The 24209-nt window shown below is 40.5% G+C and overlaps 2 long non-coding RNA genes across 2 annotated transcripts in view; one reads left to right on the top strand and one right to left on the bottom strand.

Moving 5' to 3' along the window:
* The window catches only part of LOC120887362 (uncharacterized), a 22839-nt gene extending 11956 nt beyond the window's left edge, over positions 1-10883 (top strand). The window contains exons 2-3 of the long non-coding RNA XR_005730584.2: positions 1301-1424; positions 6778-10883. This is a non-coding gene — a long non-coding RNA (uncharacterized LOC120887362). The remainder of the gene's footprint in view (positions 1-1300; positions 1425-6777) is intronic.
* On the bottom strand, positions 6996-24209 carry LOC120887361 (uncharacterized). Its single transcript, XR_013426581.1, has 3 exons — positions 23904-24209; positions 14017-14305; positions 6996-7120 (listed from the first exon to the last, which is right to left on the bottom strand). It is a non-coding gene; the product is annotated as an uncharacterized LOC120887361 (long non-coding RNA).

The following is a 24209-nucleotide window of genomic DNA, read 5'->3' as shown; positions in this document are numbered from 1 at the left end:
CTTTTCATGGCGTTTGCACAGAAAGCAAACCCTTTGTATAAAGCCATGTGCCTGTGGATATAAAGCCTTTGGCCTGATACTCAATCTGCCAAAGCACTTCCTGCTGAAGAAGCTACCCCAGCTGTGGTTACTGTATGCCAGTACATTTGCCTCCCATCATTGGAAATTGGGGCCTGCTGCATCATTTATGTTTTTTTTTTTCGTTTTAAGTACTCATGTAATTTAAATAACATCCCTCTTTGGGTTATCATCTTTAGTAGTGTATCTGTTTATTATTTTGTACCTATACATTGGCTACTAAAGGAGAGGACATTGTTGAGCGAAAATAGCCTGAGAATCATTTCAAAACCCCATCTCAATACAGGTGATGACCTGTCACAGAGGCCCCAGATGTTGTTGTTGGCTGTGTAAATAAGTACAACTTTTTTGGAAAGCAATTTGTGATCTCCATCAAGAGTCATAAGCATATTCATAACCTGAGCCTATAATTCAACTTCTAGACTCTAAACTAAAGAAAAATTTAAAATATGTATCACTGGGTACACGGTGATATTTATTACATATATTTTTTTAAAGATTAAAAAATTTTTAATGGTGTTGGAGATGGAACCCAGAGCCTCAAACATCAGACAAGATCTCTATCACTCTATCTATAGCCCCAGTCCTTGAAGATTTATTATTGTGAAACGCTATGAATAAATAGAAAAGTGATTAACATATTTTTGTAATCTTCTGGGTGAACATTATCCTCCCATTAAAATACTGCCTTTAAAAATGATAACTAGAAATGTTTTAAAAAATATAATGTTGGTTGAAGAAAGTAAGACATGAAATTGTATATTTACTTTGGTGATTTGCTGCTGAGAAAATGACACACCTTTGTATACCATGTGTCAAGATGGCAGGCAATGTGTTTTTTTTTCTAATTTTCCAAAATTTTAATAATATGATAACATTAATTTTACTGTATAAATGTTTTTCTTTTCTTTTTATTATTTACTTAATTTTTAATTTTGCAGTGCTGAGAATTAAACCTGGGGTTTCATGCATGCTAAACTTTACCACTGAGTTATATTGTCAGCTCTGGAAATATTTTTAATTAAAAAAAAACTCTTATTAGTGCAATTATAACCATAGGACATCTTTTCCTATTGTGATTTTTAATTAGTGTTTGTTAATTACACAGAATAGTTTCATTGTGGCATATTTGGATATGCACATAACAATCTGATCAATTTACTCCCTAATAATTTCCCTTACCCTCCCCACTTCCCTCCCCTTGATCCCCCCTCCTCTATAGAGAACCACAAGACATTATAAGGAGAGTTTTCAAAACTAAAGACACCAGGACCAGGAGTGGTGGAACAAAAACCTATAATCTCAGCAACTCAGGAGGCTGAAGCAAGAGGATCGCCAAGTTTAAGGTAAACCTCAGCAACTTAGCAAGATCCTGTCTGAAAATAAATAAAAAGGACTGTGGAAGTAGCTCAGTGGCAAAGTGCCTTGGGGCTGGGGGGTGGGGAGCAGGGGGACAAAAATAAATTTAAAAAAATCAAAATAGGATAATAATTGGTAGTAGGACAAAGGTTTGAAATGGGAATTATCCCCCAAATCCAGGACACATACATATACATAGATGATATAGCAGTGATGAACTATTAGCCCGAATTTGTCAAAAGTGACTTACATGACCTGGTATACTGGAGGGAAACCTCCAGACACTATGTTGGCAGCGACCCAAGGCCTCCCAGTGTGCCATAACTGTGAGTTTTCTCAGCAATTATCCTGCCCAGGAAACTTCCATGTTGGTAGTGCCATCATCTTATCCAAAGGCAAGTCCCACTAGTCCCAACTAACATAAATACTGGTACCCAAGAGCATCACAAGGTCTCACTCAGGATTTAGAAGCTTCTCCTTCACACCTCCCACTTTCCCCTTCTCCTGGGGCCTTTGCAGCCTGTCCCTGGAGAAGGGCCTTCCTCTAGGATCCTGCATCTGAGACATGTCCAGGAAGATGCAGGGGAGAATCAACCAGACTCTTATGGTTTTTTGGCCCTTCTCTCTTCCTCTCCCATTACATATACTCCAAATTGTTTGATAAAAAGTTTAAATATCCTGAAGGCTCATTCATTCATTTGTTCATTTATTAAATGATTAATTAAAATAGGCATAATTTATTGTGAGCTGGAATTAAAGAGTACAAAAAATATATCCCTCCTCCAACCCCAGTTTAAAAGCTAGATCAGGCTCACACATAAAAACAATCCAAGGCTCTTGGGCACTGTATTCCACTGGGGGCTGGAGGTGTGATCTGTGTGCTGGTGACCAGAGGGAGATGGGACCACATGCTCCTCAGGGGAGGGACAGAGGAATTGCTTAGCCAGAGTGGGCCTTCTCCCTCCTGGTGAGCTGAGTTTAGCTCAGTTTAGTAAACTTACAGGGAAGTTCAAAGTGGAAAAGAGAAGACACTGAGAACAAATGTCTCATGCTAGGCAATTTTGCCCTGAATGAAGGAACAGTAGAACTATTGCTTTTCCTTCCCAGATGGATCTACCTCTGGAGTTTGGTCCCCTTTGGGTGGTTCTGCTAATAGAAAAGTGTTCACGGCCACCTGCCCAGGAGGTTTCCTAGGAATTTGTTGAGCAAATTTCTTTGATGCCTGGGATTTGATGTTTGCCAAGAGTCTGTCTGAACAAATCCCTACAAGCTGAACTTAAAAACAAAATTCTCAGGGTCAGTAGGCCCTGCTAATTGCTTCTTTCTCTACCAGACTGACAGGAGAACATGCTAACTCTTCACTCACAAACACAGGCCCTATGTTGGTGGAGGGGGCAGAAGGGGCTGGGTAGCCTTCGTGCTCTTGCTTTGAGAGGATTTCTGGAGAGTACCAAGGAAGAATCTTCTCCAGCCTAGGAGGAGAAAGGCAAGGGGTTGACCTCTCAGGTGCTTCTTTGTTAATTCCATTTCTCTCCTTCTTGGTGCCCCGGCTCCTCTTTTTTCCTCCCCCTCTCACTCCCCATCCTGGGCAAATGGATTAAGGAGGAGGAAGGAATAGGTTTAGGCCTGAGAAATCCATTCTTATTTCTTTTTTCTCTCTATAGAGAACTCCAAACTTTCTCCATGAAAATGCATAAGAAATTACATGCACCTGTGGGCTGCTGGGGTCACTCAGTTTCAAAACTCAGCCCAGCCCAGAATGCAACAGCTAGGTGAAGTGACTATCCCTGGAGTATAGTTCCCAGAAACCCATCTTGTTTTTTTTTGTTTTGATACTAGGGATTGAACCTAGCTAGGGACACTTAACCACTGAGCCACATCCCAGCCCTTTTAAATCTTTTATCTAAAGACAGGGTCACTGAGTTGCTCAGTACCTTGCTGAGTTGCTGAGGCTGGCTTTGAACTCATGATCCTCTTGCCTAGGACTCCCAAGCCACTGGGATTACAGGCATGCACCACTGTGCTTGGCACCTGCCCTGTGTTAAGGCAGAGCTAGAGTTCACATAGTGCTGCTGTCCTGTTTCTCGCCTAAATGTGCAAAAGCTGGAGGAGTTGAGTATCAAGAAATTAGGTGGAAAAAAAGGCTTAGCTCTTCCAGAAGTGAATATTCAAAACTTGGCAGATCTAACTCACTCCTGAATTTTTTTAAATTAAAAATTTTATCTGGGTTCAGTGGTGCATGCCAGCTACTTGTCAGGAGACTGAGGCAAGAGGATCTTGAGGCCAGCCTGGGCAAGTTGGAGAGACTTTGTCTCAAAAATAAAAAAAGTGCTGGGGATGTAACTCAGTGGTAGAGCACTTGCCTAGCATTGTGTGAATCCCTGGGTTCAGTCCCCAGCACCAAAAAAAAAAAAAAAAGAAAGAAAGAAAAAGAAAAAAATTATAAAATATTCCCACCTAACAAAACATTGGAAAATGATTATTTAGATTAAGAAAAGAAAAAAATCCACCCAGAATTGCTTTATCCTGTTACTGCTTCTCTTAGCATTCTGAAAAGGTTTTAGAAAGCACTGAAACCTAAGTGAAGCAAAAGCTACTCTTTGAAAATGAAATTAGGAAAAATCATTGGGGTCAGCCTTTCAAAGAAATAGCCCAAACCTTAACTTCCATTCCTGAGATAATGAGATGGGGTGTGGCCCCTCCCTGAGATGTTGCTTGTGAACCAAATGCAAACCAGGGACTCTACAGAGGGTGATGAAGAACACAGATGTGATTGGAGCCCCAAAGAAATGGACTGATTTTTCTTTTCCCCAAGCAGAACATGGGGAGATATGAATATCCCTGTGGATTACAGAATCCTGTGGGTTTTTCTTGAGGTTAATTTAACACTTCTTGGATCCTGCCAAGAGAATGTTCCCTGTGAAGAAGAGGGCAGCTGAGATTCAAGAATCAGAATACAGTTTGGAAATGAGAAGAGTTAGGAATCAAACAGCTAGGACAGACAACTGGGGAAATCTGAATATGAAAGATGTAAGAGTCATGGGATACGGTTTGACTGTGTTCCCTTCAGAGTCCAGGTTTTGCCAACATGACAGTGAGCCCTTTAAGAGATGATTCAGTCATATGGGCTCCTTCCTTGTTAATGGGATTAAAGGCTTTATTAAAGAGACTTCACAGAGAATATGTTCTGCCACTCTACCATTTATCGAGGACCCAGCATTTGCTGCATCTGTACCCCCAGAACTGTGAGAAATAAAGCTCAGGGTTTTTGTTCATTTGTTGTATATGTGCAGTGCTGGGGATGGAACCCAGGGCCTCGTGCATGCTAGGCAAGTACTCTACAACTGAAGCTACACTCCCAGCACAAGGTTCTGTTCTTTACGAATTATTAGGTCTGGAATACTCAGTTATTGTTGTACAAAACAGTCTAAGACAACATAGAGTTGTTGTCAATTTTATTAGGAATGATAAGGGTATTGGAGTTATGTAATGGATTTTTCTTAATCTCTAGGAGGGGGAGGAGAGGATGTGGGGGAAGAGAGGAGAAAGCAAATATGGCAAAGGTGGCCTGCTGAATCGAGATGTATACAGCTGCCATCTCACTAGTCTAACTCTTCTGTGTGTTAGAATTTTCATTAAACTGTTAGGAGTGGAGAAGAAAAGATGGGGGGGGGGAACATCCAGGGAAGTAAGAAGAGTCAGCCAGGAAAGAACTCAGAAAAAAAAATGAAATAATTTTGAAAGAAAGTTGGAAAAAAAGGCTCTGAAAGTGGGAAAAATGGGAGACACTAGAGCAAGCATCCAGAGAAAGTGGAGGGGAGCACAGGCTTCCATCTGTGCCCTTCATTCAGTTCCCTTGGGGCAGAGGAAGTTCTGATGAAGCAAAAAACCAAAAACCTCAATGAAATCACCAAGTTTCTGTTTTTACTTTTACATGAAACATGAGAGGAAACCCAAACTTATTTTATGGGAATACTAATTTTGTAATGCATTTGCCAAGATACACACCCTGCCCATGGCTGAGGGCCCAGGGTAGGGCATCTGGCCTCATCAGCCCAGAATAGGATATCTGGCTCTGAGACCTGCCAGTCCATCAGGTATACTGTGCATTGACTGCTGTTGCTTGAACGTTGTAATACTCAGGGCTGTGATCATTTTACAGATAAGAGGGACAGAAAGCTGCCCCTGATGAGAACGTGAAGCAGGGCCAGGGTGTGGCTCAGTAGTAGAGCACCTGCTTAGTGCGCAGGAGGCTTTGAGTCAATCCCCAGCTCTGCAAAAATAAGAGGAAAACAACAACAACATAAAAAAAAGCAGAAGACTGGTCAAGAGAGATGAGTGGGGAGAGGTGAAGCTGAAGGACCCTAAAGCTCATAAAGCAGAGAGGAACCTCCCTTCCTGTCCCACCCTGTCCCCTGAGACTCCATCTGTTGAGCCCCATTTCCTGCTCTTTGAATTCATAACTCAAGATTGCCTGCTGTGTCCTGTAACACCCACTGACCACCCTAACCTCTTTGACCTGAGTTGGTTCCCATGGACACCTCTTCCCTGTAACCCAAATGGCCTTAGGTGAAGTAATATCTTGTCCTTACCTGTGGGGCAGCCCAGCCACCAGGTTCCTGGGCTGCCCAGCACCTAGACAGTACCAGCAGGATGTCTGGACCCATCTATACCTGTCCACATTCTCCTCTCCATAGACTGAAACTCTGTTTTTTTCTTGACTCTCAATCTAGCCTCAGGGCAATTCCTGACACCACGGAGTGAACACCCAAAGACACCTCCAACTTCGACTGGGCCCTGGGATCTCTCTCTCCTTTCTATCAGCAATATGTTACCCATCCTTGCTGACATCCTTTTTGTTTCCTGCCCAGCTCTTCCACTTGCTCAAGTTACCTCCTACCTCCTGCCTCTCTCTCCTCTGCAGTAATAACTGCTTATTGTGGGCCAGCACAGTCATAGGCGCTTTCCACGAGTGTACTCCTTTAATCCTCAGGACACCTATGAAGCAGATCCTATTATTATCAGCCCCACTTTACAGATGAGAAAGCTGAGGCATGGAGACAAAGTTTCTCATCCAATGTCACAAAGTAGCCATAATGAGATTCCAACCAGGCAGTCTGGCTCCAGAGTCAACATCCTTAACCTCTTATTAGTTTTGATATTAAAAGCCAGAAGTACTCAGCAGCCTCAATAAGAGAGCAGAGAAAACTCTTTATTCTTTAGAAAAGACAAACTATTCTTTTTTTTTTTTTTAGACAAACTATTCTTTTTGAAAGCATGGTTGTAAAAGGAGTGATTGTTCTCTAGTTCTAGTGCTTAGCACAAATCATTGCCTCCTAGGTCACCAAGCAGAGGGAATCAAGTGTGAATTCTTCCGACTCCTCCCACCTGCAGACTTCTCCATCTGGCCAGCCCTTCCTTCCTCCAGTCTCAGAGAGGTGGGTGTTCTTTTCACATTAGCTCTTGGCCAGAGTCACCCCTGACTGTTCCTGGAGATTGTCTCATGTCTTAGTTTGTTTTCTGTTGTTATAACAATTTTGTTATAACAAAATACTTGAGACTGAGTACTTTACAAAGAAAAGAGGTTACTTAGCTTATAGTTTTAGAAGTCCAAGAGCATGATGCTGGCTTCTTCTTGGCTCTGGTGAAGACATGGTGGATGGTATCACAATGGCAGGAGCCCCTACAAGAGGGAGAAATAATAAGACAGGACACCAGAGAGATATTTGAGAGGCACACTTTTTTTTCCATACTAGGGATAGAACTGGGGTTCTCTGCCATTTCTTTTTGAGACAGGGTGTCACTAAGTTGCCAGGCTGGCCTTGAACCTGTGTCTTCCTGGCTCAGTCTTCTGAGTTGCTGGGATTATAGGCATGAACAGCAGTGCTGGCTTTCATTCTTTCTTCTTTTTAATTTAATTTATTTCATTCACTCATTTTGCAGTGGTGGGGATTGAACCCAGGGCCTGGTACATGTTAGGCAAGTGCTCTACCACTAAGCTACACCCTCATCCAAATTTCTGAGATATATACATATATTATATATTAATATTAATATATATTAAAATAAATGTTTGTTCTTTCTTTTTGAGGCAATTTCACAATGTTGCCCAGGCAGGCTATGAACTCCTGAGCTCATGTGATCCTCCTGCCTCAGCCTTCTGAATAGCTGGGACTATGGGGACAGACCACAGCTTCGCTAGACTTATTCTCTCATAACAACTCACTCTCTTAGGGACTACTTAGAGTCCCTAATCCCTTCTGAGGCCAGCACCTCCAATGACCTAATTACTTGCTATAAGCCCCACCCCTTAAAGGTTCCACCACCTCTCAATACTGCCACGCTGAGGGAGAGAATGCCCTTACACTATCTTCCTCTTTTCTCTCCTCCCTACCAGCTTACTTGCAAGGACAAGCTCCTCTGCAGAACAGTTTCTAATGATTGTCTTCACTTTCTTACTACCTGTTAACTCCTTTAAGAATCCAATTGCATTTTATATTATAGACAAAACATTAAGTCATACAAAATTTGAACACCACAGTAATATATAATATGTAAAATTAAAAACATAACAACTGTCAAGGGTTTGGTGCACAGGGCTGGGAGCCTGGCTCAGTGATAGAGCACTTGCCTAACATTTACAAAGTACTGGGTTCAACCTCAGGCACTGCCAAAAAAAAAAAAAAGATTTTGGTACATGCTGTTTGTCTAACTTTTTAAAAAATATGTGTATAAGCAGCAGATATGTTGGTACATACCTGTAATTCCAAAGACTTTGGAGGCTGAGTTGGAGGATCATAGGGTTGAGGCCAGGCTCAACCATGTCACAAGCCCCGAAGCAACTTAGTGAGACCCTGTCTCAACATAAAAAATGAAAAGAGCTAGGGATGTAGCTCAGTAGAAAGCACCCCTGAGTTTAATCCCTGGTAGTCACCCCTGAAAATATACTACAAACTATACACTGTGTATAGAAAGGCTATAAATTACTGACAACACAAAATGCTCATGAGGATCTAGAGAAATTTGATTGTACATTGCTGGTAGGAATGTAAAATGATATGGCCAGTCTGGAAAAGAGGATGGCTATTTCTTACAACATTGAATATGAAAAATTACCCATATGGGCTAGGGATGTGGCTCAAGCAGTAGCATGCTCGCCTGGCATGCATCTGGCCCGGGTTCGATCCTCAGTACCACCTACAAACAAAGATGTTGTGTCTGCCAAAAACTAAAAAATAAAAAAAATTATTTTTAATTAAAAAAAAGAAAAGAAAAATTACCATATAATATAGTGAGTACACTCTTGGACATCTAAAACCCCTAGGAATAGTAACATATGCTTACACATACAAAAAGATTCATGACTATTCATAGTAGCTCTATTCATAATTGCCACAAACTGGAAACAACCCAAATGTTCTTCAGTGGTGAAAGGCTAACTAAATAATGGTATGTCTATATCATGGAATACTACTCATCAATAAAAAGGAAGAAATATGGGTGGATACACACAACAATCTGGATGTATCTCCAGAGAATTACACTGAAAAATAAAAGGCCAATCACAAAATGGTATATACTGTGTAATTCCATTTAGATTATTCTTTTTTTTTTTTTGAATTTTTAATATTTATTTTTTAGTTCACGGCAGACACAACATCTTTGTTGATATGTGGTGCTGAGGATCGAACCCGGGCCGCACGCATGCCAGGCGAGTGTGCTACCGCTTGAGCCACATCCCCAGCCCCATATTTATTTATTTATTTAATGCAGTGTTGAGGATCAAACCTAGTGCCTGACACATGCTAGGCAAGCACTCTACCATTGAGCCCCAACCCCAGCCTTAAATTACTCTTGAAATGATAAATTTATAGAAAAGGAAAAAAAAAAAAGAGAGAGATTGGGGTCAGGTTGAAGGGAGTGAAGGGGTGACCATGGCCATAAAAATGTAGCACAAGGGATGTGTGTGATGGAACTGTTTTGCACCTTGGCATGGTGGCGGTCATATGAATCTACATGTGTGATTGAATTATATAGGACCTGCCAGGCATGGTGGGCTTGCCTGTAATTCCCAGCTACTCAGAAGGCTGAGGCAGGAGGATTGTAACTTTGAGGTAGTCTGGGTAATTTACCAAGGCCTTGTCTCAAAATTTAAAAATTTAATAAAGACTGGGAATGTAGCTCGGTGTTATAGCATTTTGCTATCATGGGTGAGGCCCTGAATTCAGTCCCTGGTACAAATAAATAAATAAATAAATAAAAGTCACGTAGAACTAAATAAATATATAAATGAGTGTGTATAAATTGATGATATCTGAATCTGAATAAGGCTGATGGATTATATCAATGTCAATTTCCTGATGGTGACATTGTATTTGGTGAAAGGTACACAGGATTTCTCTATATTCTTTCTTTTTTCAGTAAGTTCTATTGAGCTGTATAATTCATATATCCCAAGATTTACTCTATTAGCATGTACAACTCAGTGGCTTTAAATGTATTTGCTGAGCTGAGAAACCTCACCCATTAATTGTAGAATATTTTTATGATCTCAGGAAGAAACCCTGCACCTATCAGCACTCACTCCCATTCCACTTTCCATCCAGCCCTTGGTAACCATTGATCTACTCTCATCTCTGCGGATTTGTCTATTCTAGATATTTCATATAAACCCAATCACACAATATGTGTCCTTTTGTGTCTGTCTGGTTTCTTTCATTCAACAAAAAGGTTTGCAAGGTTGCAGTTTTCTATGTTGTAGTATTATCAGTACTTCATTGCTACTTATGACTAAATGATATCTCATTACATGGAAATCACTGCATATTTTGTTTATCCATTCATAAGTTGATGGACATTTGGGTTGTCTCTATGTCTTGGTTATTATGCACAATGGTGCTATGAACATTTATGTACACATTTTTCTGTGACCATGTTTTAAATTCTCTTAGGTATATACCTGGAGTAAAATTGCCAAGCGATATTCTTAACTTTTTGAATTGCTAAGTTATTTTTCTTTCTTTCTTTTCTTTCTTTTGGTACTGGGGATTGAAGCCAGGGGTGCTTAACTCTGATCAACATCCCTAGCCCTTTCTATTTTTTTAATTTAGAGACAGGGTCTGGCTAAATTGCTTAGGACCTTTCTAAATTGCTGAGGCTAGCTTTGAACTCAAGATTCTCCTACCTCAGCCTCTGGAGCCGCTGGAATTACAGGTGTGCACTATCTGTCAAGCTATTTTGCAAAAGGGCTGCACAATTTAGCACTTCCATGAGCAGTGGATGAGGGTCCTGATGTCTCCATGTTCTCACCAACATTTGTTTTTATCTGTTTTCTCTATTATAGCCACTAATTCTAGTGGGTGTGAAATTGCCTCACTGTGATTCTGTATTAATAATTTCTTCAATTGCATGTAAATCTATCATCTCAAAATAAAAAGTTAAAAATACCTATGCTAATGTGAACCATATTTGTATTATTTTACAACTTTTTTAAAACTTAGAATAATTGGACATTTTTGCATGTTAGTATGTGCTATAGTTTGGATATTAAATGTCTCACAAAGAGCTCACTGTAGTGCTCTTGGGAGGTGATAGAAGCTTTAAGATATCGGGCCTAGTTATAAGCATTCTGGTCATAGGGGACATGCCTTTCCTTGAGGGGATACTGGCGATTGAACCCACATCCCCACTACTGAGCCACATCCCCACTACTTTTTGTTTGTTTGCTTAACATTTATATTTTATCTAGAGACAAGGTCTCACTGAGTTTCTTAGGGTCTTATTAAGTTGCTGAAGCTGGCTTTGAACTTGTGGACCTTTCATCTTTTCTCTTTTGCTTCCTGGCCACAAGATGAGTGGCTTTGCTTTGCCACATGCTTCCACCATGATGTGCTGCCATGACTGAAAAGCAATAGGTCTATCCAGTCATGGTCTGGAAGCTTCAAAACTGTGAGTTAAAATAATTTTTTTCCCCTTCCTTCCTTCCTTCCTTCCTTCCTTCCTTCCTTCCTTCCTTCCTTCCTTCCTTCCTTCCTTCCTTCCTTCCTTCCTTCCTTCCTTCCTTCCTTCGGAATTGAGCCCAGGGGTGCTTAACCACTAATCCACATCCCCAGCCCTTTTTCGTATTTTATTTAGAGCCAAGGTCTCTCTGAGTTGCTTAGGGCCTCCCCAAGTTGCTGAGGCTGGCTTTTAATTCATGATCCTCCTGCCCCAGCCTCATGAGTTGCTGGGATTATAGACTAGTGTCACTGTATCTGACTCGAATCTTTTTCTTTGTGAAGAATTTTCTTTCTCCAACCTTCATTCCTGTCTCCTGTGCTTGCTCTGCCTGTCCTTTTTTTTTAATTTTTTTACTTTGGCTCCCTGGTTCCAGGTACATTTGGGCATCCAGTAGAGCATGCAGAGATCACAGTGTGTTACCAGCGCATGTACCAGGTTCCCCCACTAGATCCAGGTGGCCCTTGGTCAGCATCCTCCACAATGCCCAGCATACAGCAGCCATGTCAGAATGTTTGTTAAATGAAAGCGTGAGCATATAGAAAGCAAGCACCCAGTGAAGCAGTGTGTGTGTGTGTGTGTGTGTGTGTGTGTGTGTGTGTGTGAGTGTTGGTACACACTTCTCACGCCTACAAATCAGGAGGCTGAGGCAGGAGGATTGCAAGTTGAAGGTCAGGCTCAGCAACTTAGGGAGATCCTGTCTCAAAATAAAAAAAAAATAAAAAGATCAAGGATATACCTGAGTGGTAGAATGACCCAGGGTTAAATTCCAAGTACCATAATTAAAAAGAGAAAAGAAAAGAAAGAAAGAACACACCTAGTGACTCCCCATGGAGAGCTGCAGTGCAGTAGGAAAGTGAGGAGCTTCACGTGAAAGTGAAGGGGAGAGGTGGCCTCACCGCAGCTATTTTGTGGTCTAATGGAAACTGCTGTATGAGCTACAGAAAGAGGAAAAGCTGGAAAGGAAGAAGGAAGAAAGATCCCTTGAGCTATTGGCTGGAGGACTCAGAGCGCCTCTCACAGCTGCCCAGGGGTCAAGAGGGAAAGGAAATTAAAAGTTCAAGGAGAGGGCCTGGGGATGTGGCTCAAGCGGTAGCGCGCTCGCCTGGCATGCGTGTGGCCCGGGTTCGATCCTCAGCACCACATACCAACAAAGATGTTGTGTCCGCCGAGAACTGAAAAATAAATATTAAAAATTCTCTCTCTCTCTCTCTCTCTCTCTCTCTCTCTCTCTCTCTCTCTCTCTCTCTCTCTCTCTCGCTGGGGATGTGGCTCAAGCAGAAATGCGCTCGCCTGGCATGCGCAGGGCGCTGGGTTTGATCCTCAGCACCACATAAAAATAAAAAATAAAAAAAATAAAGATGTTGTGTCCACCGAAAACTAAAAAAAAAAAAGTTCAAGGAGAACTCAGTCTGTCTCTCTGTGCCTCCTTTGCTAAATTTAGCACCTAAATGCTAAATTCCGAAGCCTTTTATTTACTAAAAAGATGTTCAGGACCAACTTCCTCAAACACTTGGCACTTCTTTCCTCCTGGAGTAGAATGAAAATCCCTCTGAGCAAAGATTAGATAATGGCTTTACTGTGTCCATGGGAACTTCCCTCTCTGGGAATAATGCCTCTTCCCAATTATATGAATATTTTCAGTGCTTGCCTCTTTGGAAAAGTTCAAGTGCAATCCATGTAAGTATAGTCTTTCTAATTATAAACTTATATTTGGGTAAAAGTTCTTCTGTAGCAGAGTGAAAATTATAGAGCTCAAACAGAGAGTTGCCCAGAAGAAAGTTTGAATTTACCAGAAAAAATGGGGTGAATATCATCAGTTTCTTTTACTTTTATCTATCTATCTATCTATCTATCTATCTATCTATCTATCTATCTATCTATCTATCTATCTATCTATCTATTGTACTAGCGATTGAACCCAGGGGTGCTTATCCACTGAGCCACATCCCCACTACTTTTTGTTTGTTTGCTTAACATATATATTTTATCTAGAGACAGGGTCTCACTGAGTTGCTTAGGGTCTCACTAAGTTGCTGAAGCTAGCTTTGAACTTGTGATCCTCCTGCCTCAGCCTCCAGAGCTGCTGAGATTACAGTTGTGTGCCCCCATACCTGGCTTGCTTTTACCTATTTCATATATAATTTATAATGACCTTCTCGTTTTCCTTTTTTTTTTTTTTTTTTTTGGCACCAAGGATTAAACCCAGAAGCACTCAACCACTGAGCCACATCCCCAGACCATTTTTATATTTTACTTAGAGACAGGGTCTCACTGAGTTGCTTACGGCCTTGCTAAATTGCTGAGGCTGGCTTTGAACTCATGATCCTCCTGTCTGAGCCTCCCAAGCCACTGGAGTTACAGGACTGTCTCCTTTTTGTAATAAAAAAGAACAGTACATTTGTTCAAACCATAAGAATTGCTGATCAGTACAATAAAGGTTATAAAAAGGAAAGGTGGGGAGCTGAGGCCACCTTACTCAGATTGGAGGCTTACAAGACAAGGGAATGAGTGTATTTGTCTTCCATGCTGCACAACAAATTGCCATAAACTCGATGGCTTAAAACAACACCCACTCATTACCTCACATCCTGTGGGTGAGGAGATTGGTCATGAGCAGACTCACTCCTTGCAAAGGTGCCTTCATGATATGGGCCAGGGCTCAATTCCATATGGGGAGACCCGACTAGTGGTAGATGAGCTTCCAGATGCAGATTGTTGGCAGAATTGAGTTCCTTTATGCTGTAAGACCAGGAATCCAGTTTTTCAATGACTGTGGGCTAGGCACTGCTTTTAGCTCTAAGGGGTTGCTCACAGTTCCTTGCCAACCGGGCTTCTCCATAAGTGCTGGGGCAAAATGGCAGCTTGATTCCTTGAAGCCAGGAAAGAAGAAAGAGATTTAGCAAGACAGAATCTTATATAATGTTACTTAATTATAGACTGACATCCCACCATCTCGGCCATAGTTTTGATTTTTTTTTTTTTCTGTTTTTTTTTTTTTTTCCATTGCTGGGTATTGAATCCAGGACCTTGCCCATGCAAATGTTCTGCCACTGGGCCACATCTCCAGTCAATCTCTGCCACATTCTATTGGTGAGAAGCAGTTACAGGTCCCACCCTCACTCATACAAATGTATGAGTACCAAAGGGTAAAGATTATGGGGACCAATTTGTTTTTTCTTTCTTTTATTTTTTGGTATCAGGGATTGAACTCAGGGGCATTCAACCACTGAGCCACGTCCCCAGACCTATTTTGTATTTTACTTAGAGATACAAACTATCACTGAGTTGCTTAGTGCCTCATTGTTGCTGAGGCTGGTTTTAAACATGGGATCCTCCTGCCTCTGCCTCCCAAGCTGCTGGCATTACAGGCGTGCCCCCATGCCTGGCTATGGGGATCATTTTAGATTCTGGTCTTTTACAAAGAGTTCAGAAATTCTTGTGAGATCCATATCCACTTGTACATTCCAGTACATTCCAATATCTATTCTAATACTTGCACCCAAAATCATCCATTTTACATATAGATGTGCTGAGAAGTTAAAGTCCCTGGAGTAGGCTTCAACCAATGATGATGGGAACCAGAGGCTTCTCCTTGCCCCTTGGGTAGGAAAACTCAAGACATGTTTTGCATTGTCCTCCAGAGTCTCCAGCAGGACTGAGCCCCAGTTGCAGTTACGTAGCAGAAATTTACTCAATAATGTTCCTCTTTATTTGGCTTCCTTCCCTTCCTTGTTCGACTTCCTCATTTCTAGTCTTCCTGGGATCATCTCTTTTAAAAACCAGTTGAAGCCAGGAGTGTTGGTTACACAGGAAACTGAGGCAGGAGGATAGAAAGTTCTAGGCCAGACTCTGGCAACTTAGTGTCTTAAAATAAAATAAAAAGGGTGGGGATGTAGCTTAGTGATAAAGCACCCTGGGTTCAGTTTCTGGCACCCCTTCCCCCAAAAAAACAAAAACAATTTCATTGTAGATTGGGAGTGTGACTCAGTGGTAGGGCACTTGCCTAGAATGTGGGAGGCCCTGGGTTTAATCCCTAGGACCATATAAATAAATGCTATAATTTTTTCTTGCATTTTTTTCCCCATTTATGTTTTTTTTCTTTTTGCTTTTAACTAATATGTGCTTTTTTAAAAAAAAATCAGTGGTTATATTCCTATTTTTAAAAATTATATAAAATTATATTTTACCCATATAATACAACCTCACTTGTCACTATTTGCTTGATGTTTCTCTCTTTCACTTGATTGTAAGTGCCACTAGAGCACAATTCAGGTGTTTTCTCATATTGAATTGACAACGCCCACCATGATGCTTGACAGTATTAGGCGCTCAGTATACATGTGTTGATTGAGTGAATAAAAACTATCTTTCTACTATAAAGGTAGGAGTTCTCTTCCTAGAGTCCCCCAAAACAGATATCATTAGTTTATACTTAAGCCACTTGATTCATTCAAGCCAAGGATATATTGGTTCTTAGATGATGGATTCAGGAAGGAACCAAAAGGAGTTTTGTTTTGTATCCTTGTGAAGAAAACAGCAACAAAAACAATCAACTAATCCTTCTTCTCCCACTGTTCCTCCAAGTGCTGGAGGAGAACGGGAGCCCACAGTATGAGCCAGGGAATATCAAAGCCAAAGCACATAATGGATCAGAAACATCTAACTCATACCTTAGATTTAAAAAAGAGAAATTTAGCTGGATGTGGTGGCACACACCTGCAGTCCCAGTGACTCTGGAGGCTAAGGTAGGAGGATCACAAATTTGAGGCCAGTTTCAGCCCTGTCTCAAAATAAAAAAGGACTGAGGTGATAGCTCAGTAATAAAGGACCCTGGATTCAGTCCCTAGCATTGAGAGGGGAAAAAAAAGAAAGAAAGAAAGAGAGAGAGAGAGAGAGAGAGAGAGAGAGAGAGAGAGAGAGAGAGAGAAGAAAAGAAGTAAACAGTGGATGAACAGGTGGTGGCCTCGGTTTCCCAAGCCCACCTGCCTGGAGACATATGCTGTGCTGTGCTCAATTCTACTTCAGGGTTATTTAAGCCATGCACAGGCTTGTTGTGGGAGTAAGTGAAGTTTTGGGTTAAGAGGCTCAAAGTGCCTCTGAGTCATTACAGCCAGAATAATATAAAGTGTAAATGGCCAAGGGCCTCTCTAGGACACTCCCTCATCTCTTCTCCTTCAGCTTTAGAGGATATGGCTACATGAACTTTATTTTTTTTTTATTTTTTTTTAATATTTATTTTTTAGTTCTCGGAGGACACAACATCTTTGTTGGTATGTGGTGCTGAGGATCGAACCCGGGCTGCATGCATGCCAGGCGAGCGCGCTACCGCTTGAGCCACATCCCCAGCCCCTCTACATGAACTTTAGATTGGTTGCTTCCAGATACAGGATGAGCCAAAAATGGGAAGTAATCTCCTTTCCAAGTGATAATGCCAACCAATCTGTTCTCTCTGGATTGAGAATTAAACCTTGCGATGACAAAAGGTCCAAAGAACATTGCCAACTCAGCATTTTTGGCCAGGAATGAAGTTATTAATTCCTCAGAAGTGTAGGCTCTTACAGCCTTGTAGCCTCATGTCATTACCATACCTCTCTAACTAGACCCAGTTGGGTCCAATGAGCTTCATTTCAGTGAAACTCAGAACTGATCATACTGAGGAGAGATATGGATGGACAATAGCACCAGGGATATGATGGGATCCTCTTTATCTGAATTTGGTGACTGTAAAAGTTCTTACTCTGGGTTGTGCCTGGAAAAGATGAATATGAGGTGCAGAACAGCAGAACAGTTGACCAGGTGACCAGGCCAGTCATCATAGCCCCCTGGCTTCCAAGGTCATCTGGTGACTGGGGAGCCCGGCCAAGGCAGGAACTGGCTTTGTTTTGATCCTATTAAGTAAGCCTCAGTGATGCTTGGTATTTGGGAGTGGCCTCTTTTACTCATTCATTATTTCACCTTGAGGGCAGAAAGGTTCAAGGTGTAATCCCACACAGTGTTACTCACATTTGGAAAGAGAGCAGTTTTCATTTTCAGAGGACTCTGGATACTCTGGCATCTGGGTAAATATGGAGCCCCAAAGCTTCTAACAGAGCTGGCCGTCCTATCCTGAGTTCCTGCTGTCAGATGTATGGGGGGTGGGGTCAGTTTCCCCATATTAGCTAGACTGAAAATAAAACGAGGCTTCTCCATGGGGAGAACAGCTGGGTTCTGTGATTCCACCTCTTGCTCCACCTTCTCCCACATGTAACTTTAGGCTGGATAAACACTACTGAGGGAAATAGGCATTATTCCGGGAATGTGAACATGCAGGTCCCACACCCACAGTGCGTTTCATGGACTCACCCAAGAGGTGTGTTGCATGAGTGGCATTTTGTTTCGAACAATATGAAGCTAATGATAATCCAGGGGAAGATGCCCAAATGACACTTCTCTGGATTCTCCATTTAGGAAAACACAAATAAATTTTGGTGAATGGATTCAAGCTGATCATTTCTCTACTTAGCCTATCCTTTTGTCCCTTCAAGCTGGTTTCACAAAGTTTTAAATTAAGTCAACCAATGTGGGGGGAGCATTATCTCCTGGGAACTACTCCCAGGTACCTGAAATACCATTCAAGAATGAGCAAGACACTTTCCCAAGGCCAAGGGCTTCTTTGGGCTGCAATTATACTTCACTAGGTACTGTACTGTGATCACACATGGATTTGTGGTTTAACTTGTAAACCCTGACAGGTTGTTGGTCAGGCATTAAAAATATGTGAAATCATAAAACATATGATATTTATCCTTCCCTCGTTTGTTGTAACATTATTGCCCTGGAGCTAAGGTGGCACGTATCAGAAATGTTTTACTTAGAAACTCATGTCTTGTATTGTGTGCGCATTCTCAGATTTGGGCTTTGGTAGAAATGCTAAACACACAGATGCCAATTAGGAAACTAAAATCCAGTCATTACTCAGAGATTAAATATTTCAACACACTGTCTCAAGCTATAATTAAAGGCAGTGAGCTTCGTTACTGGGAGAACAAAAACACAGAGAGGCAGACGACTATTTTTGGAATTGTTCTTATCTTCGATATAATCTATTTTGCATCTTTTCTCGTTGTTTACAGTATTTTCCAGCCTTAACACATTAATCTAAATAAAATATAAAATAATGTATTTGTGAAATGATGTAGGGAAGCAGGCAGAAGAGGTGATAAGTACAAGAGAGAGGGAAAGACCTCTTCTCACAAAAATAAAAATTAAATAATTAAAATCCATAGTATTGGCATCACATTTTGCAGGGGGTGGGGTGAGCAGTACCAGGGACTGAACTCAGGGGCACTCAACCACTGAGCCACATTCCCAGCCCTATTTTGTATTTTATTTAGAGACAGGGTCTCATGGAGTTGCTTAGGACGTCCCTAGGTTGCTGAGACTGGCTTTGAATTTGTGATCCTCCTTTGATGGGATTACGGGTATATGCCACTGTGCCTGCCCTTGGCATTACATTTTAAGTGGAACCATAGTTTAATTTTACTCTTAATTTTCTTTTTTTTTTTCATATCTTCCAATTACAGTTTTAAAAGTTTAAAGTACACAGACAGCCCATACATGTCTTAAGCATACACTAATGCAATTCACTATTTTTTTGAGTTAACTCTTTTTTTAAAAAAAAATCCTTTATTTCTATTTATTTTTATGAGGTGCTGAGGATAGAATCCAGTGCCTCACACATGCTAAGTAAGCGCTCTACCATTGAGCCACAACCCCAGGCGGCAATTCACTACTAATATAAAAGTTTCAATTATTTTACAATGACTATGTACATACATGACTTTATATATACATATATACACATAATAGGCATTTATAAAAATAAATATTAAAAATATAAAAATAAAAATTATAAGATAATTGAAACTTTGTCATTTATATATAAATATATATCAAAATCTGTAGATGCTTGAGTCTCTTACATAGAATGGTGTAGCATTTGCGTGTAGCTTACCACCTACAAACATCCTCTTACATACTTTAGAGAGAGATAATTTTAATATTTATTTTTTAGTTCTCGGCGGACACAACATCTTTGTTGGTATGTGGTGCTGAGGATAGAAACGGGGCCGCACGCATGCCAGGCAAGCGCGCTACCGCTTGAGCCACATCCCCAGCCCCTCTTACATACTTTAAATCACCACTAGATTACTTTAAATACCTAATACAACGTACATGCTATGTAAATTGTTGTTATGCTACATTGTTTTAAGGAATAATGACAAGAAAAAATATATCTGTACATGACCACTACAGCTGCAGTTTTTTTCCCCTGAATATTTTTTATCTGTAGTTGGTTGAATCTGTGGAGGCAGAATCCATGGATATGGAGAAAAAATATTTGTTGAGGAAATTAAACTTAATGCCATTTCCTTTGCCAGACACAGTGGCACACAACTGTAATGCCAGCTACTTGGGAGTCTGAGGCAGGAAGATGGCAAGTTCAAGGCAGGAAGATTGCAAGTTCAAGTCCAGGCTGATCAACTTTGTAAGGTGTTTCAAATTAAAATAAAAAAGAGCTGGGGATGTAGCTCAATAGCAGAGCACTTACTTAGCATGTGTGAGCCCCTATGTTTAATCCCAAGTACAACTATATAAATAAATACATAAATAAAGTTCTATTTCCCAGTACTAAAACATTTGGTCAACTATCCTCTTATGATTTCATTTGCCTGTTTTTATATTGCTGGTTTGGCATCATCTACATAAGTTCTTTTTTTTTTTTTGTATTGGGAATTGAACTTAGGGGCTCAACCACTGAGCCACAACCCCAGCCCTTTTTAATATTTTATTGAGAGACAGGTCCTTACTAAGTTGGCTTTGAACCTGTGATGATCTTGCCTCTGCCTCCTGAGCTGTTGGGATTACAGGCTTGCACCACTGTGCCCAGTGTAAGCACATTCTTAATGGCTTTTGTTTTGGTGCTGAGGGTTGACCCCATGGGTGCTTTACTACAAAGCTATATCCCCAGTCCTTTTTTATTTTACTTTTTTATTTTGAGACAGGGCCTCAGTAAGTTGCCCACGCTGGCTTCAAACTTTCTGAGGCTGGCCTCAAACTTGTGATCTTCTGGCCTTAGCCTCCGAATCACTGGGATTCTAGGTGTGTGCCACCACACCTGTCCACTTAATGGCTTTTTTAAAAAAAATGAAACATGTTAGGTAAAGTACTTAAAAGCACTCTATGTGTGTATGACTCTGGAAATTAACAGGACTGATATTTTGAAAGAGCTGAAAACATTTATATATATATATACACACACATATATATATATATATATATTAATACATATTTTTTATTGTTGATGGACCTTTATTTTCTTTGTATGTGGTGTTGAGAATCAAACCCAGTGACTCGAACATGCTAGCTAGGCAAGCGCTCTACCACTGAGCCACAACCCCAGCTCTTACTATGTTTTAATTTTGTTTGTTTATTTTTGGTGGTGTTGGGGATCAAACCCAGGGCCTCCCTCATGTTAGGCAAGGGTTCTACCAATGAGCTTACCCCCTACCCTAATATTGCTATATTTTTAATGCCTAAACTGTCATGATAACAGCACAGGTGTTCCAGAGACAGTGTCAGGAAACACCACACACTTCAATAACCCCTTATGCTGATTATAGAGAATAGGGCAGGTGAGTTGAGGTTTGGAGGAAGCTGTACTTAACACCAACTAAGACTCATCCTGGTTAATTATGCTTTCTGACAACAAGCATGATGGGAACTCATATCACAGATAATATTAACTAATCCATAGATAATAACACAGATGCTTGCCCAAATACTTTCAAACTTATCTGTATCTGGGAGGAATATTCTTTTACTTGAGATACTTTACAAACAAACAAACAACAACAACAACAATAACAAAAAAAAAAAAACTGGAGTTTTTTTCCATCTCAGTATCCTTCTAAATTTCATTGTTTTAGGTAAGTGAAATAGAATATAGCCAGCTGTATATCCTTAATTAAGGATTAAGTGGGCTGATCTTCAATGATCTGAGAAATTTGATTATAGTCCAGATATTAGGTGAAAGTCAATAAGTACTGTTCTTTCTGTCAGGTGTGATATTAACATTAAGGTGTAATAACACGTATATTTTTAAAGGATATATACTGAAATATATCCAGGTGAACTGGAATAATTTCTAGGATTAACAAAAACAATTCAGAGAGAGAAAAAGAGATAGTGTAATAAACTCTTGATAAACTTTTTTTGGAGGGTATCAGGGATTGAACTCAGGGGTACTTGACCATTGACCCACACTCCAAGCCCTATTTTATATTCTTTATTTAGAGACAGGATCTTAGTGAATTGCTAAGCATGTTGCTTTTACTGAGGCTGGCTTTGAACTTGCGATCCTCCTGCCTCAGCCTCCTGAGCCTCTGGGATTATAGGTGTGTGCCACAGCACTAGGCTCTCTTGATAATTTTTTTTAAATATTTATTTTTTAATTGGACACAATACCTTTGTTTTCTTTATTTATTTTTATGTGGTGCTGAGGATCAAACCCAGGGCCTCACACATGCTAGGCAAGTGCTCTACCACTGAGCCACAGCCCCAGCCTTCTCTTGATAATTTTTAAACCTCAAATGAGTATGTGTAGGTTTATTGTTCTGTTATGCCTTTTTATTTTTTCAAAGTGTTGGGCTAGGGGCTCTCTATCACTAAGCTACATCTTAAACATCCCCCTCTTTTTATTTATTTTTTCTTGCTTTCCTTTTTTTTTTTTGGTACCAAGGATTAAACCCAGGGGCATTTAACCACTGAACCACATCCCCAGCCCTTTTATTCTTTAATTTTGAGACAGACTCTCACTTCCATTCTCCTGCCTCACTCTTTTGAGTTGCTGGAATTACAAGCACGTTCCACCAGTTGCCTTATTATCCTATATTTATATAAGTTTAAAATTTTTACATAGTAAAAAGTTTGAAAAACCATTGAATTATAGTAATTATTTTAATAGTTTGCTTTTTTCACCTGCAGAACAGGAATTTTTATTTTATTTTATTTTTTTTCAGGTACTGGGGATCAAAATTTGGGCCCTGCAGATGCTAGGCAAACGTTCATTCACTGAGCTGCACCCCCAGCCCCAGAGCATGAATTTGATGGTGAGAATGCCGCTGTATTTGGGCCTGTCTGCTGAAAAGAGTGTTTCTCTAGCTCATTAGTTGTCAAACTTGAGCTGCATTGGAGTCACCTGGAAGGCTGGTGTTTGCTAGATCCTATCCCCAGAATTTCTGATTTAATAGATCTGGTCAGGTGCCCAAGAATGTGTACTTCTAACAATCTTGGTTGATTCTGATGTGGTCCAGTTATCATACTAAGAATTACTGTTCCAGCTCTGCCATCTCTTCCAAACCATCCTGCCTCATTTTGTTTTTTTGCAACCAATTCCATTCCTTTATTAAATTTCATATCAAGCATGAACTTTATCTGTTCACATGGCCCAATTTCTTATTTTACTTTATTTATTCTGTGATATACTGAGAGTCAAAATCTTGCAGATTGGTACTTACAACTTTTCACTGTTGGATCCTGATCTACCCAGCTTTCCAATTTTTTTTCTTCCCTTATTTCTCTGACTTCAGCCATATCAAAATATTTGCCCTCTAAGTCAGGTACGGTGGCACACAACTGTAATCCCAGTGACTCCAGCAGGATTGCAAGTTCAAGGGCAACTTCAGCAATTTAACAAGACCCTGCCTCAAAATTTAAAAAATGGGGTGGGGTGTAGGGTGTGTGTGTGTGCTAGGGATATAGCTCAGTGATAGAGCACCCCTGGAGTCAATCCCCAGTACATCAGTACCAGAAAAAAAAATCTGTCATCTAGACAAGTCATACATATTCCCACCTCAGTAGCTTTGCCCGTGAGTCATCCCCTAGTGGAATGCATTTGTGTGCGTGCACACACACCACACACTCAGAGTAGTCAAGGTCCATCCAAATCCCTCCTTCTCCATAAAGTCCTCCTTGGCCACTAACATCCATGATGATTCTCCACCACCACCCTGAGGGCCTCTCATTTTACATTAATTATACTCTGTCCTGTAATAACTTTTACATTATTATTCATCTTATTATGCTTTTTACTTCAAGGACTAAACTCCTTGATGTCAGGGACTATGCTTTAAACAGAACTTCTTTGCATAGTCCACAGACTTTGACCCAGAACTATGCACTCAATAGGCAATTTCATTTTCCTGAGAATAGAAGGGAAATACTTTTTTATAAAATAAATAATGGGAGGTAGGAGGCTGGGGATGCAGTTCAGTTGTAGAGCACTTGCCCGGTATGCACAAGCCCTGGATGCAGTCCCCAGCACTACATTAAACAAATAAATAAATAAAGCGAACATTTGGGATGGAACCCATTGTTCTGTATATGTAGAAGCATGAGAGGTAAATAGAATCCTAATATCTACTTACCTCCAAGCAGTGCTATGAGAATAATTAATGTTTATGTAGGTCTTTGAGATCTTCAGATGAAAGGGGCTTTTAAAAGAGTTCAGAATTATTATGATGATTCGTATGACTCTTTCAAAGCCTCCAACCAAATATTAGAGCAGCTGTCAGATTTTCTCAGACTGAGAAAGGTCCTGGGTTAAGAGGTAACCTCCCAACCCTCCTGGAGATGTCCAGGGAACCCACACTTTAAAACAGAGTTGCAGATGGTAAAAATAGGAACAAAACAAACTCTTGACTCCCTGAGCAAAAGTGAAACCAAGATACTCC

This window comes from Ictidomys tridecemlineatus, chromosome 10 (assembly GCF_052094955.1).
Source record: "Ictidomys tridecemlineatus isolate mIctTri1 chromosome 10, mIctTri1.hap1, whole genome shotgun sequence".
In the NCBI taxonomy this organism is placed as follows: Eukaryota; Metazoa; Chordata; class Mammalia; order Rodentia; family Sciuridae; genus Ictidomys; species Ictidomys tridecemlineatus.
The sequence above is the reverse complement of the archived record's forward strand: the minus strand, read 5'-3'. Positions and strand labels throughout refer to the sequence as shown.